The sequence below is a fragment of the Syzygium oleosum genome, unplaced genomic scaffold (assembly GCF_021117445.2).
Source record: "Syzygium oleosum isolate NSW1041296 unplaced genomic scaffold, Sole_v2.1 Sole_v2.05, whole genome shotgun sequence".
Lineage (NCBI taxonomy): Eukaryota > Viridiplantae > Streptophyta > Magnoliopsida > Myrtales > Myrtaceae > Syzygium > Syzygium oleosum.
The window spans coordinates 979,932-993,543 of record NW_026607489.1 but is presented as its reverse complement, the minus strand read 5'-3'; the positions used below and the strand labels follow the sequence as shown (position 1 = coordinate 993,543).

The 13,612-nt window shown below is 41.8% G+C and overlaps 1 long non-coding RNA gene and 1 pseudogene across 1 annotated transcript; one reads left to right on the top strand and one right to left on the bottom strand.

Annotated features, from left to right (window-relative positions):
* The window catches only part of LOC115670816 (oligopeptide transporter 1-like), a 48,698-nt pseudogene that overhangs the window by 16,469 nt on the left and 18,617 nt on the right, over positions 1 to 13,612 (bottom strand).
* On the top strand, positions 3,928 to 5,457 carry LOC130138255 (uncharacterized). Its single transcript, XR_008816649.1, has 2 exons — positions 3,928 to 4,063; positions 4,820 to 5,457. It is a non-coding gene; the product is annotated as an uncharacterized LOC130138255 (long non-coding RNA).

Below are 13,612 nucleotides of genomic sequence, written 5' to 3'. Positions count from 1 at the left end.
TTGTTTGGTGGTTTTGGTGATTAGTTGTGCTTGATTGTGCTCAATTGTATATTGCCATGCTGCGTTTTCGTGTGGCAGATTAGTGCGGCGTGTGATTGGCCAATAATTGGCGTGAATTATATTGCCCAAGTATGTGATTTGTGTGTGTCAAAGTCGTGCCATGCAAGATTGTATTGCATTGAATAATTGGGCTTGCTAGCATGTTAATTGGGCACGTGTGGTTGAAGTGAGCAAGCTCTTGGTGGCACTGAGCACGTTGTATCGCACATTGACCTTGGCATGAATTATTTATGTGCCTATGATTGGAATTGAGTGCTCATTATGTATTGTGTCGTTGCTCGAATGTTGGATTCAGTTGTCGGAGCGTTTAATCAAATTATTGGTGGCATTTGAGCACGTCATGATGTGAATTGGGCATGTTGAGATGCACATTGAATTGGCATAATTGTCTCTGTGCCTATGATTGGAATTTGATGCTCATTGTACGTTGCATCATTACCCGAGTGCGGGACTGCATGGCCACGCATTTCGCATGCTGAGCATTGGCTTGAAATGAGAAGTTTGCGAGTATGCGTGCCTGGCATGAGCATGTGATCACCCCTAATTACCCTGATGCGTTTTACGCGGGGTTCAGATAAAACTGGCTGTGTATGTGTGATCACTAAGAGCCTCGATACATTTTACGCGGGGTTGAAACCGTTCTGATGCATTTTACGCGGGACGATGCCCGGTTCGTCCGGAAGACGGCTAGCCTGATGCGTTTTACGCGGGTTTTGGTCCGTAAGGAGATCGGTGTTACGCCTGATGCGTGTTGACGCGGGCTAGAGACACTGGGCCTGATGCGTTTTACGCGGGCCAGGAAGTGTTGGAATTGATATAGACCTGATGCATTTTACGCGGGTCGAGCTCTAAATGAGAAATTGAGCAGTGTGCCAGTGTGCATTATTGAGCCAGATCATGAGCATGGCATATTGGTGGCATATGTGTGTAAGAGTGCACGGGCAAGTGTGCGAGCATGTGCGTACCGGTGATTCGTGTGTGAGGCAGGCACTGATAAGTGTGAGCATGCGTATGGCATACGTGTGACTAAGTGTGATCGCGTATGTGCCATGGGTACCAGTATATTATGCCTAACCTGTAGGGTCATTGGTGTGACCGACCTAGGCCCGAGGGCCTAGGCTAATTGATTGATATACCGTTGTATGTGTTTCGTTTGCCTATCAGGAGGTGCATGTTAGCCTAGTTTAGGTTTAGGGGGTTTTACTCGCTGAGATTCGTCTCATTATTGTTAAAACCCAATATTTCAGACACCAGCCATGAACCCAGGAAGTCCGCCTCCTCATTTTGGGATTCCTAGTCACATGGATAAGCAAGAGGTGGTGTATCATTTAGGAGACGATCGAGCTTATGTCAAGTACTCGAGCGTTGTTTGGGTTGATGAGGGCGGAGTACACCTAAAGCCTTATTCGTATGTGGCGTGGACTTATCGAGATGGCTTAGAGGAGACCGGTCCGCTGAGAAGCTTTGACATCCCCTTTGATGGCGTTGGCGAGTGGGACCCTTCGGCGATCGTTCCTCCTGATGGTGAGATCGTTGATCTCAAGGAGCCGGTTAAGGAGCCGCAGGCTGTGCAACCATTGCAGGCGATTTGTCCGTACCGCGATCCTCAGATTCCTCCGGGGAACAAGTCAGAGGACTCAGGAGATGGTCAGGTGGAGGATGACCCTTAGGTGCCATAAGGCTAGTTTAGGGGTTATGTTTAGTGGGTCTGACCGGTCACTTTTTGAAAGATAGGTCGACCTGTAGTGGAGCTAAGTTAACCCAACCACCTGTCCCTTTTTGTTGTGTCGGTGGTTTTTGGATGCTCGTCTTGCTAAGCTTGTTTGTAAAGCTGTTGAATGCTCGGTTCGTTGGTAATGTATATGTTTCCTGGTTAATGCATATGTATATTTTACAATCTTGTTGTTTGCTGTTTGAGCTATCCTAGGTCACGTGTGTTAACTGTACGGGTGTTTATATTGCTTCCGCATGTGCAATGATCTCTGTGTTGGGTGTTGGGTCGGCGATGTTCCTGGGATGTCGCAATTATATCGACCACTGTTGGGGTGCTCGCGCGCCATAGGGTTCGGGGTGTGACACGTGATCGATGTGAAAGAATGGGAGTCTCGAGCCAAGGAATAGGAAGAATATCAAAAGGCGGAAGCTATCTTAGCTAGCAAGAAGCCTAGGATTGGATGATTTAGATTCCCATTTGAGTTTAAAATCATGATGTCAAACAATTTCAAATTTTATATGCAATGATGGATTGATCATTTTCTAAACATGCATAGATAATTTCAAAACATGATTTCAAAATATAAATAAATCACCATAGATTGCAATTCTTTGAATTGTATGATTCTTTAAGAAAGACATTGATGAAGAATTTTATACAAGGCTAAGACTTGTATAGGATTTCTTATCCTTGACGATCTCATGAAACCATACAATTAAAAGAATGTAGGGTTTCATAATCAGTTTACTATGATGATATCAGGTCTTTTTTTGGCAAAATAGGTTGTTTAGCAACGGAGGGTAAAAGACCTCGGACTAGCCTACAAGTTAGAATGGTGGAAGAAGAAACCCGTACTCGACTAACTGAAGTCGAGAATCAAATGATCCAAATGGTTGCAATGATGGCAGAAATGAAGGCCTTTATTCTCGTATCTTGAGGATCTTGTCCTACTACTCCAAATATAGGAGCTTCAAATGCTACCGAAACACCGATTGAAGACCCAGTCAGAAACAAAGAACCGGTTCAAGAAAATCCTCCAAAGACTACACCTGAGGTAGTGAATTTGGAAGAGGATGATCAAATCAAAAAGGCATCCAAAACAAAGGATGAAGAAGAGGCCAAGGTACCGCATGATAACCATTCTGGTTCTGTCCAGAACTGGTTTTTTGTTCCCGAAATCAGTTTTGGACCAGAAACCCGTTTGGTAACGTAATTTTATTTTTCTATTTCTGGGACAAGTTTTGTCCCAGAACCGGTTCTGAAACCAGAAATCAGAACCAAAAAAAAGTTGGTTTTTCATTTCTTGAACAAAACTCGAACCATTTACGAGGAAGTCGTTCTCTTCAAAACATGTCTCTCGTCTCCTCTCATCTCTTTGATCTGCCGTCTCTCTCCGAACTCTCTCTCGTCGCCGTCGAGAGGAAGCCGGCCGCTCGTTCGCTCGCTCCGACCGAGAGGAAGCCAGGGCCGCTCGCTCCTGCTCCACGTAAGCTCCGATCCTCCGCTCGTTCGCTCGCTCTCTTTTCTGGATTTGGAAGTCGTCGTGATCAGGGGGGTCAGCTTCGGCCTCGCCCAGGCCGGCGGTCGGCCTCACCGTCACCCAGATCTGGGCGACGATGAGGCTGACCGCCGGCCTGGGCGAGGTCGAGCGGCCTCCCCCAGATCTGGGCGACGGCTGGGCCAACCGTCGGCCTGGGCGAGGTCGAGCGGCCTCCCCCAGATCTGGGCGACGGCTGGGCCGACCGCCGGCCTGGGCGAGGCCGCTCGGCCTCCCCTAGTCTGGGGGAGGACGCTCGGCCTTGCCCAGGCCGGCGGTCGGCCTCGCCGTCGCCCAGATCTGGGCGACCGCGAGGTCGACCGGCGACCCCGCCATGACCGCTCGGCCTGGGCGACCGCGAGGTCGACCGGCGGCCATGGCGAGGCCGCTCGGCCTCCCCCAGATCTGGCCTCCCCTGCTCTATTAGAGAGCGGTGATGATGTTTGCAGCACTAGTTTTTCTGCTTTGTTGTCTTTATAATTAGCTGACTAAAGGAATAAACTATCATGTAATTACTGGTTTTGATCTTTGAGCTGAGTGGGTCAATGCGCTTTGCTTCTCTTGATGCTTAAATCTGAATGCGTGCTTTGTGTTTTTCCTAGGTGTGGTTTAATTTTCTTATATTGTCAATGCTTGAACTGGAACAATATATCTTTGTCAAATGCCGACAGTAAAGAGGATGTTTTCTTCGATTCGAAGCCCTGGTTAGAGTCCGACTGTGAAGATGTTTTTTTCAGTGTCAATGGTGACATGTGTGGTGGTTCGTGGTTTGTTTATTGTTTCTTTAGTTGCCTGCTTCATTTATCAATTTAAGTTGCTCTTGGTTAAGGAGGACGCTTTTAAGCTACCGCCACTCCTTTGATTTCCCCTCTAAAAAATGGCAGGGTTTAGACAACAATCTTAGCACTCTCACTTAATTAGTATGCACCACTCACAAATTCCTCTCTCTCTCTCTCTCTCTCTCTCTCTCTCTCTCTCTCTCTCTCTCTGGGTAGGGGGCGATGAATTGGGTGTTCAGTCTTCTATTGAGCGAATTGATGGAAATCAATTGAAGTCTCTTCAAAAATGTACCTGAGACCATCTTGACATTAAGAACAGGGGCTGCAACTAGCACTGATCTCTAATCGATTGATAATTGTCCAGCCAAAGTGCAGTTGTCCAACTCCATACCTGATATAGCATCATGAACTTACCTGAAGTCTCTCATCATCTTTATGAGTTTGCTTTTAATCATCATATGCCTTAAAGTTAACAACTGCATGGCAAATTCTGTCATTGAGGTCGTGGCACTTATTTTAGCTATGCAGATTTTCCTGACTCTTATATTTGTTCAATCCTAAGGAAGAAAAATAACAAGAGAAGGAGCAAGATTTTGCTTTACTCACGAGATATGCTGTTTATTGTGTCATCATTTTCTTTCCTGGCTTATATCATTCTATAATACTTCTTTTTATTATTTGTGTGCTCATTCTTGTTTCTACTGCAGATTTCACTCCTTCTCGTGGGAGTACTCCTTCCCGTGGAAACACTCCTATCCACCCATCCTTATTCAGGGGAACACAATTGGTTAAGAATGCCCCTCGGGACAAAGCACCTGTCCTTGTTCCCAAGCCTTCCCCAACAAGTAAGAAAAAGAAACTCGCTGAACTTTTCCGAGATAGCCTCAGGGATCAAGAAGATGTTGCCGATCATGATGCTTCGGCTCACAAAGCTATGGCAGAAGAAAAGGCTGAAGCCAAGCCAACTATACTCGATGTTCTTCTTATCTCTGATCAAGGAACGCCTTCCATCTCTAAGCCCACTTTCATGTGTAGCGGCGAAAGGACTCCTAATGGAGACCATGTGATGGAGGAGCAGAAACCGGATAGAACTGTGACTTGTGGCCTCCCCTGATTGTCTTCATACGGCGGTTTTGCTGAGAGGAATAAGAAGATGAGCTCTGCAATAACCGTGCATGATTAAAATGTTCATCAGTTTGAGCTTTATATGGCGGAAGTCGGGATCTCTTGTGCTGAGAGACTGTGTATAGTCTATAGAGGTCTTAAATCTTGTGTGCATGCTGCTATCTTATGCAAAAGCATGAATATTGCAAATTGAGGCAACTGACTCGAGTATTTGACTCATAGCAAATTTTCTTTTCGCTTGATCATGTCTACCTTGATATGTTCCTGGGTTATATTTCTGAAACTTCTGTCGTATTCTACATGTAATGAGCAAAAAAGTGCTCCTTCCATAGTCAATTATCAGGAACAGAGAAAATTGAATCAGGAAGTAACTTGTCTCTGACCTTGGTGAAGACCAAAAACTCCTCGGAAGTGAGATCCACTCGGATAGTAGCAGAAAAGCCATAGTCCTATTTATAGATTGTGGAATCTTCTTCACAAATTGCCACAAAATAAAACAGAAAAAGAAAAGGCAAGCTTCGACGTAATGCAGAAGTATGGGAGTGAGAACTACAGATGGATGAATCACAGTTGATAGCTTTGTTTCAAAGACAAGCTTTAGACCTTTGTAACCAACATATCCTTTGCTTTGCGGGAAATGCAAACACTGAACACCCTCAATTGCCATCTGAGTAAATTAAAGCATGCCTTAATACGTTATCATTAGCCAGTGACCCGTTCTTTTTTTTTCAGTGATTACCACCACGTACGGATGTGATTAAAGTTCTTGAACATTAATTTCTTCACCAAACATCAAGTGACGAGGGGCTGTCTTAGATTTTTTATTTTTTTTTGGGAATCTCAAAAAAATTAAATTTCTCTTGAAATGGTTGGCCAAGGTATTCTAAGTCATTCTGTGAAGTTTTGAAATTTTCAATTTTTTAAAATTTTTTTGGGCATCTCAAAAAAATTAAAATTTACTCAAAAAGTGAGTGGCCACATGTATTCTAAGCCATTTTGTGAAATTTTAAATTTTTTTTTATTTTTTATTTTTTTGGGCACCTCAAAAAATATAAATTTTACTCAAAGTGGGTGGCTACAGGTATTCTAAGCAATTCTGTGAAGTTTTGAAATTTTTGATTTCTTGATTTTTTTTGAAAAAATTAAACAAATTTCTTATTTTCCCGAAATCTAAATTTTTTTTATTTTCTCGACATTTTGATGATTTTTCCTGGAATTTTTCAATTTTTTGGGATTTTCTGAATTTTTTTTGAGATTTTTATGAATTTTTCGGATTTTTTAATTATTTTTATTCCATTTCTAAAAAAATGGATTTCTGTTCCTGGAAATAGAATTTTCTATTGTTTATCAAACGGGTTTTTGTTTCAGGAAATAGAAATTTTGTGCTGTTATTAAACGGGTTTCTGTTTAGAAATAAAAATTTTTGGTCGTTATCAAACAGGTTTTTTTCCTCAGAAACTCATCCAGGAATCAGAAATAGAAAAATCTATTTCTGGTTCAGGAACTCATTCCGGAACAGAATGGTTATCATTCGCTACCCAAGAGATTGGCCAAAATTGAAGAATGCCTAGCAAGTCAGGGCTATGAGCTTCAAAGGTTCGACAAGTTCTCACCGTACGCAAATGTGGTTGTTTCAGAAAACTATAAAGAACCGGAGTTCGTGAGCAAGTATGATGGCACTGGTTGTCCCAAAAGCCATTTGAAGTATTATCTCTGTAAGATGGCAAGATATTCGGACAACATGCCACTTCTTATTAGCACATTTCAAGATAGTTTGAGAGGGGCAGCCCTTGCATGATATATAGCCCTAGAAGACTTCACTGAATGGGATCATTTGGCGGGAGAATTTCTTTGCCAGTACAAGTTTAAGGCAAAAGGACACTATAAGTGCCATAACTTGTGTACGGAGATCACTTTGGTGCCATAACTTTTTTTCGGATCACTTTGGTGCCAAGTCGGAGGAAAAACGATCACTTAAGTGTCATAAGTTTTTTTTGGATTACTTCAGTGCTAAAATTTTTGAAAAACGATCACTTAAGTGCTAAAATTTTTTAAAAACGATCATTTAAGTGCTAAAAATTTTGAAAAACGATCACTTAAGTGCCAATCTCCGGCGAGCCACGTCAGCTTCAGAAATTAATAAAAAAAATGCCACGTCGGATTTTCGGCGAAAAATTGTGTACGGCACCGGAGCTGGCACTTAAGTGATCGTTTTTCAAAAATTTTAGCACTTAAGTGATCGTTTTTCAAAAATTTTAGCACTAAATTGATCCAAAAAAAACTTATGGCACCAAAGTGAGTGCCGTACATAAGTTATGGCACTTGTAGTGTTCTTTTGCCACAAGTTTAATGTTGAAGTACTCCCAACTAGATAAGATCTCATCAGAACTGAGAAACGAAGAAATGAAGGGTTCATAGCTTATGCTCAGAGATGGAAAGTCGTTGCCTCACAAGTAAGGCCCGCCATAAGTGAAGATGAGCTCATTGAGCTCTTTCTAAAATCATTGCCAACTGAGTATTATGACAAGCTTCATGTATCAGGCTGTCAGACATTCACCATGTTGGTCAAAGTAGGTGAGAGAATTAAATGGGGTTTGAAAGAAAAGAAGGCTCAAAAAACAGCAGCACGAAGGCCTTACCCTTGGAAAAAAGACAGAGAACCCATCCGAGAAGTGGCTATGGTGTCGAGCCCAAGTACTCATCAAGCATCATTTTCGAAGCAATCAAATGTTGCTTGGAAAACTCCAAGGCAATTCGAGCCAAATAAAAGTCCCGTGAGGCAATATACACCGTTGCCCCGACCCTTATCAAAGCTATTACCAATGCTTCTGGAAAGGCATTTGATGGCCAAGGAAGTATCGAGAGACAATCCTACGAGATTTTCTTGGTATGACGAGTCAAAAACTTGCACCTATTACATGGGAGAAAGGGGACATGATGTGGATAATTGTCCTATTCTAAAGTACAAGGTTGAACAGCTCATTGACAAGAAGATATTGAACTTTCAAGAGCCCGAGCCAAATGTACATCAGAATCCTCTTCCTGAGCACAATACAGTAAACATGATCAATGATGAGGAAATAGTGATCAAGACCGATAATGAGGATGAATTTGAAGTCAAGATTAAAGCTTCTCGATTAGGAGATGCTCGCTTTTGTCAAGAAGCACTCCTAAAAAGTGAGATTGTAGACAACTTGAGAGAAGACTCCGAAAAATATAACTTCCAAGTAAAATATACCCCATCGCCATGGGCCTTCAAAAATGAAGTAATTGTGCCTGATGGCTGGGGTGGTATGGACGATGAAACCAGTTCTGAGGAGAAGGCTCTACCCAAGAAAGAAATGCTTCAAGATGAAATAGATCAGGGTGAAAAGGAGAAAGAAAAAGTCCGTCAGGGTGAAAGGCGTTTCACCCGAAAAATAGCCAAGGAAGGCGAAACTGTAGACTTACTCGGTCAAGACAGCGGTAAATACAATTACCGTGTCAAATATACACCACCACCATGGGCGTTAAAAAATGAAGACATTGTACCGGACGGATGGGGTGGCATAGATGAGGTCCCGATCAACCAATTGAATCTCGAGGAAAATGAAAATCAGAAAGAGAAAAAGAAGAAAAAGACTCGCCGAGGTGATAGGCGATTTGTTCAAAAAGCACGAAGACAAGGTGAAGTTATTGATTATCTGGGTCAAGACAGCGGTAACTATAATTACCGTGTCAAATATACACCTCATTCATGGCATTCAAAGATGAAATAATCACACATGATGGTTGGGGTGGAATGGATGCTGACGGAGCCAACAGAAGCATGGTACCCATGATTACACCATTTCTAATCAAGCTTGATGAGGTAGATAAATATAAGGAGGAGGAAAATCCCGTCACACCGATCACTATTCAACTTCCCATTGATCAGCTAAAGATTGAAGAAGAAGAAACGCAGCCTGTGATCATCACTTTCCCTCCAAAAGAAAAGTTTGACACTAAGTGTGTACCTTGGGATTACTCTTCCAAAGAAGTTGATGCCATAACCCGATTAGGGAGATGTAATGTCCCGAAGGAAAGTGAACACGAAAAGAAAGAAGTGACTGAAGAAGATGTTAAACAGTTATTCTCAGTCATGAAGACAAGCGAATTCGAGGTAATTGAATAGCTAAGAAAGATGTTAGCACAAATTTCTCTGTTGGATCTCTTCAAGACTTCAGAAAGCCACAAAATGGTGCTTATGAAGCTTCTCAATGAGGTGCACGTTCCGGAGACGATTAATGAAGTACAATTGGAAGACTTTGTTGGTACTATTCTTCTGAAGGATCAAATTGCCTTCTCTGATGAAGATTTCCCAATTGACGGGCATTCCCACAATAAAGCCCTGTATATTGCCGTCAGATGCTGGGGCAAGGAGGTGTCACGGGTGCTGATCGATAATGGTTCCGCACTTAATTTGTGTCCACTAAGCACACTGCATCGCATGGGGATTAGTGAGGAGCTCATCAAACCTTCTATGGTAATCGTGCGCTCATTCGATGGAATGAAGAAAGACGTTATTGGTGATATTGAGCTCGAGGTAAACATAGGCCCTGTGCCTTTCCTGATCGTCTTCCAAGTAGTGAATATTCTAAAGACTTTCAACTTGTTACTCGGAAGACCTTGGATTCATATGGCTGGCGCCATTCCTTCAAGTCTCCATCAGAAGGTCAGATTTGTCATTAATGGCAAAATGATCACCGTACACGGGGAGACAGATTTCATCACTTACAAGGAGAGTGCAATATCGTATGTCGAACCCGAAGTGAAAGAAGAACCAAGTTATCATTCCTTCGAAATGATCTCAATGGTGCAAATTCCTGCCGGTTGCATCATAAAATCCCCGGAGTTCTCAAAGTCATCCATTATGTCTGGAAGAATGTTATGCCAATATGGATTTACTCCCGGTAATAGTCTTGGATCAAAGTCTTAAGGAATCAAAGAACCTATCACTCCTCTCGTTACAAGAATGAAGTACGGAATAGGTTATATTCCGAATAACTCTAAAGATCACCATGGATGCCAAGGCCAAGGTCGAAAGAACCATGGAGGCTGTAGAGGCCGAGGTGATCGCCTTATTAATCCGTCCATATGGAAGGGCAAAGCTAGAGAGCTTCCCTATCATCAGATCCACATCAAGGAAACTTTTCCTGGACCCTCCAAGCTACTTCAAGAAGAAGACTTACATGCAGAGGAAGAATCTGTTCTGCCAAGCTTATTCGAGGAGAATACCATCAACGTTATCATAACTGAGGCAGAAAATACCTACGCACTGGAGTAGGAAGATTCTCTTGAACTTTTGCTACAAACTTTTCTTTCCATTGCATTTTGTTAATTGCAATTTCAAGTTTCTTGTGATTTCATTTGCAATTTCAGTTCAGCTACAATTTCATTCCTTTTGATGTAGATGTAATCATGTTTTTCAATTCAATAAAATGGATCAAATGTTTTGTTAAGGACATGTAGAAATAAAACCAAACCTATGATGAACATTATCCTCATTCATGAGGCTTTGGGTTTCCATATTGCTCCTCATTGCGAAAATGATTTTAAGAGCAAGGAAGTCTGAGTATATGAGGACTAGCTCTGTCTTTATGTTCTTTCAAAACAAGTTTCAAAATGAATTTCCAAATTTTTTTTCATAAGACCATGTATGTTACCTACTTTGTATGCAATTACTAATCATGTTTGTTACATGTCAGGCATGAGCATTCACATATCCATAATAGGTTCATATGTGACCCAAATCTTTCCGAGGAGATCACTTGCGATATTGAAGTGGATAATGAAGATGAGGAATGGATCAGAAGGGAATGGATCCGTCATGAAGAATCAAAGCCACTCACGTTAGAGAAAATAATCACTATTAATCTGGGTAATAAAGAGAATCCCAAAGAGGTTAAGATTGGAGAAAGTCTTCCCTCAACAGAAGCAGAAAGAATCACAGATTTATTCAGAGAATATCAAGATATATTCGCATGGTCTTATGCTGACAAGCCAGGCCTTGATCCAAGCATAGTTGAACATGCTTTGCCGATTGATCCAAATATTCCACCGAAGAAGCAAAAACTGAGGCGAACAAAGCCGGAATTGACGAAGAAAATAGAAGAAGAAGTGATGAAATTACTCAAAGTCTGTTTCATTGAAGTAGTACCATATCCAGAATGGGTTGCCAACATAATACCCATAACGAAGAAAGATGGTCGGGTACGAGTGTGCGTTGATTATCGCGACCTAAATAAAGCAAGCCCTAAGGATGGTTTCTCGCTTCCACATATCGATGTATTAGTGGATAGCACTGCTGGGTTCGAAACATTTTCATTCATGGATGGCTTCTTAGGATATAATCAAATCCTCATGAAGAAAGAAGATAAGGCGAAAACATCGTTCATAACACCATGGGGCACATTTTGTTATAAGGTGATGCCTTTCGGTTTGAAAAATGCTGGTGCCACGTATCAAAGGGCAATGGTAACTTTGTTCCATGACATGATGCACAAAAAAATCAAGGTATATGTGGATGACATGATTGCAAAATCCAAACAAGGAGAAGATCATGTTGAAGTGCTTCACAAATTGTTCGAAAGACTTAGAAAGTACAAGTTGCGGCTGAACCCCAACAAGTGTGTATTTGGGGCAAAATCTGGCAAACTGCTAGGATTTGTGGTCAGTAACAGGGGAATCGAAATTGATCCTTCCAACACCAAGGCAATATATGACTTAAAGACTCCTTTTACGGTAAAAGAAGTGAGAAGCTTGTTGGGGCGATTAAACTACATTGCTCGTTTCATATATCAGCTTTCTGAGACTGCTAAACCATTCTTCAAACTGTTGAAGAAAAATGCCAAAGTAAAGTGGGATGCGGAATGTCAACAAGCCTTTGACAAGATCAAAGAATATCTGGTATGCCCACCAGTGTTGGTACCACTAATTCCTGGAGTCCCATTGATCTTATATTTGACAATTCACTATGAGTCGCTAGGAGCGGTGCTTGTACAAAGAAGACCAAATGATGGTAAAGAACAAGTCATTTATTACTTGAGCAAGAAATTCACAACATCAGAAGTGAATTACCCAGCAGTTGAGAAGACATGCATTGCATTGATTTGGGTATTACACAGATTAAGACAGTACACCCTTTATCACTAAATTTTGCTAGTGACCGAGAATGATCCGATCAAATACCTTTTTGAGAAATCCTCCTTGGTCGGGAAATTGGCAAAATGGCAAGTCTTGTTATCAGAATTCGATATCAGAAGTTCATCCCAAAAGTCAGTTAAAGGACGAGCGATAGCAGATATGTTGGCAGAAAATTCGCAGAATAACGCCAGTTCTGAAGAACGACTTGATGACCACATATTGACATTAGTCGACGATAAATGGACCATGTATTTTGACGGTGCAACCAACTTATCTGGATCAGGAACTGGGGCAGTACTAATCTCCCCAGAAGGCCAACACTATCCGGTATCTGCGAAATTGGTATTTCCATGCACTAATAACATCGCTGAATACGAAACATGCATTTACGGCTTACAATTAGCCCTTTCAATGAGAGTAAAAAGGTTGCAAGTATATAGAGATTCTATGCTCATCATATTGCAAACAACTGGTGAATGGCAAACTCGAGATGCCAAGCTGATTCCTTATCACAGATATTTAGAAGAGATGATAGAAAGTTTAGAAGAGGTAACATTCGATTATCTTCCAAGAGCTCAGAATCATTTTGCAGATGCTCTTGCAATTTTGTCATCCTTACTACAAGCTGAAGATGGTATGGATATAAAACCATTGAGAATCAATATTCTCGAACAACCAGCTCATTGCATGATGGTCCAAGCAGAGTTCGACAACGAACCATGGTATCATGACATCAAAAGGTATCTTCAATCAGGAGAATTCCCTGAAGAAAGCCAACAAGGTGACAGAAGGAAGATAGCCAACAAATTCTTCCTCAGTGGTCAAACCCTCTATAAGAAATCATTCGATTCAACCCTGTTAAGATGTGTGGATGCTATAGAAGCTGAACAGATCATGAAAGAAATTCATGAGGGTGAATGTGAACCGCACATGAATGGACATCTTCTAGCCCGAAAGATTATGAGATTAGGATATTATTGGATGACAACACGTGAGATGTTGTCATCAATGTCAGGTTTATGGAGATAAAATCAATGCACCGCCAAATGAGCTGCGTCAAATGTCCGAGCCATGGCCATTTTCAATGTGGGGCAATGATATGATTGGTCCAATCAACCCCAAGGCTTCAAATGGACACCGGTTTATCCTGGTTGCTATTGACTATTTCACTAAATGGATTGAAGCAAACTCCTCCACAAATGTTACTGCCAAGAATGTCACAAGATTCATCAG